The sequence below is a fragment of the Vespa crabro genome, chromosome 18 (assembly GCF_910589235.1).
Source record: "Vespa crabro chromosome 18, iyVesCrab1.2, whole genome shotgun sequence".
NCBI lineage: Eukaryota > Metazoa > Arthropoda > Insecta > Hymenoptera > Vespidae > Vespa > Vespa crabro.
The window spans coordinates 2,412,399-2,414,898 of record NC_060972.1 but is presented as its reverse complement, the minus strand read 5'-3'; the positions used below and the strand labels follow the sequence as shown (position 1 = coordinate 2,414,898).

Here is a 2,500-nt window from a genome sequence, read left to right as displayed (position 1 = left end):
GAACTCGCGTAGTACTACACCTATAGCGCGATTCACGAGGAGAAATCGTAGTAAACGAAGCAACGTGCTCGTCGATTCGTTTACAACGACGTCACGAGTACTGTCAGAGGGACGCTACTACCAGTAGTATTACACTACTACTACTCTACTACTACTACTACTACTACTACTATTATATTTATTACTACGTTACCACGTTATAATACGTTACACAAGTTACTACGTAACAAGCTTCGTTCTTCTGATTCGATAATTGTCTTTCCTTAAATATGCTTTTACTATCATCGAAACAACGATCCACACGACAATCTTATCACGTACGTAGAAATGTTTTCCTTCTTCTTTTTTCTTTTTAAATACATATTATTCAAGGTTACATCTGGATATGTTTCTCATTTATATATTGCGTCATATATTATCGTCGTGATATTACGTTCTTGAGAATACCTATGACAAATGTGTTTGTTATAAAATATATATATATATATATATATATATATATATATATATATCTATGCGTATACTTGCTTACGTACGCAATTTTTCTAATCGTGAACAGTTACGCTTGTTATTGTTAAAAACAATTCATTCGAGTGTCATAATTTATAAGGTTCATTCGTAGATTATATATCAATACGAATATTATAGATATTTTGGGGAAATTAAAAGATAATAATGTTTAATCGAATAAAATGTTTCGAGGGGTCCGATCAAAGAGAGAAACTATTTCGAAACATGTTGACGTGACTGATTTACGTTAGCAAGGTGACCTTGAAGTCGACGTGAACTGCACAGGCGAATAAAATGGCAGCGAACTCATATAATATACACCGATGTATATATATATATATATATATATATATATATATATATATATATATATATATATATATATATATATATATGTATGTGTGTGTAGTTTTTTAAATTCAATCTGATAATAATCGACAAAAGAATTCTTTCATTGGGTTTAATTAGAAAGTAATCCGATTCTGTGTTGATAATTTATCGTTCATTAGACGGTGCAACTAGGACATATAATTATGATATTATACTTATTTTCTAGGGATTACTTTGATTTTGTTAATATTCACGTATCTATACATATTTACGAATAGTATAAATAAGTAAATAAAAAAAAAAAAATAAATAAATAAATAAAAAAGAGATCGTCTTTACGTATATTCACATGATTATATATATATATATATATAATTCTGAAGTTTATATAGGCTGTTTTCAATTATGTTTACAAAGGAGATAGAATACACATGAGAAAATAGATCGATAATTTTAAGTGACATTTTTGTTTGTTTTTTTTTTCTTTTTTCTTTTTTCTTTTTTTTTTTTTCTTTTTTCTTTCTTTTTCCTCGAATAAATCAACGTTGAAAATTCTATCATCATAAACTATTGTCCGTATACATATATACATTCATACATACATACATACATACATATATACATACATATATACATACATGCATACATATTGTATATCATATATATCTTTGATATTTGAATGAATTAAATATTCAACGAAAAGTGAGGGATAGTTGAGAAGACAGAGGATCGAGAAAGCTTTTTGTTGATCGATTAGAGTGAAAGATTTCTAATGGCTTGGAGATTATTAATTTGAACAGAGAATAATTGTATTCGAACGTTTATCACAGACAACAAACTCGAAGACTAAATAATAATATGGTATTCTAAACTTGTAGGAAGTTTCGTCTTTGTTTTTCTTTCGAATTGCTTGCAAAGTTTTAGATGCTGATATATATATATATATATATATATATATATATATATATCGACTTAGAAGAAAAGGCGTGTATAACGTTCGCACTCTTAACGATGTTATTTAAAGTTCGTGACATAGTAGTGCCCGAAACTCTTAAGAAGAGATATATTCTCTTTGGAGCGAGAAAATTTGTGTGTGTGTGTGTGTGTGTGTGTGTGAGAGAGAGAAAGAGAGCAAGAGAAGGAAAGAAAGAAAGAAAAATGGGAAAAGAAATTCCAGACGGGGATAATACAGTTTACAGGAGCGACTATAAAACTGTTAAGGAGAACAAGAACTGACTAGGATCTCGTCTCTTAAGCAGTAATCCGATTGAGGAAGATTCTTGTGGTTTTATTGGCGTTTCTCTCTCTATCTATCTCTATCTTTATCTATCTCTCTTTCTCTCTTTCTCTCTCTCTCTCTCTCTCTCTCTCTCTCTCTCTCTCCATCTCTATAACTAACTCTTTCTAACTTTAGTTCACTTGCTTTTCTCGTTTTTTACTCTTTGCTTTTCTTCCTTTTTCTTTCTTCCTCTTTCCTTCCATCCCTTTCTTTATTTCTTTCTCTTTTCATCCCTTTCTTTATTTCTTTCTCTTTTCATCATTTTCTAATTATTTCCGTAATTAGATTTCGTTCGTTAGATACCGGTTATTTTTGTTCGGTCTTATACGAGACACTATCAACTATTTTTATTATATTCTTTGATGGACGACCGCGAAAGGA

At 29.8% G+C, this 2,500-nt stretch overlaps 1 protein-coding gene across 11 annotated transcripts in view; it reads left to right on the top strand.

Moving 5' to 3' along the window:
* LOC124430366 (catenin delta-2) overlaps positions 1-2,500 on the top strand; it is a 66,357-nt gene that overhangs the window by 2,333 nt on the left and 61,524 nt on the right. For 3 of the 11 annotated variants that reach the window (XM_046976820.1, XM_046976817.1, XM_046976811.1), the window contains exon 2: positions 1-317. This exon is cut by the window's left edge and continues 111 nt beyond it. The exons of the other annotated variants lie outside the window; for them this stretch is intronic. The gene's annotated coding sequence lies outside the window, so the exon portion shown is untranslated. The remainder of the gene's footprint in view (positions 318-2,500) is intronic. 11 annotated transcript variants of the gene reach the window in all.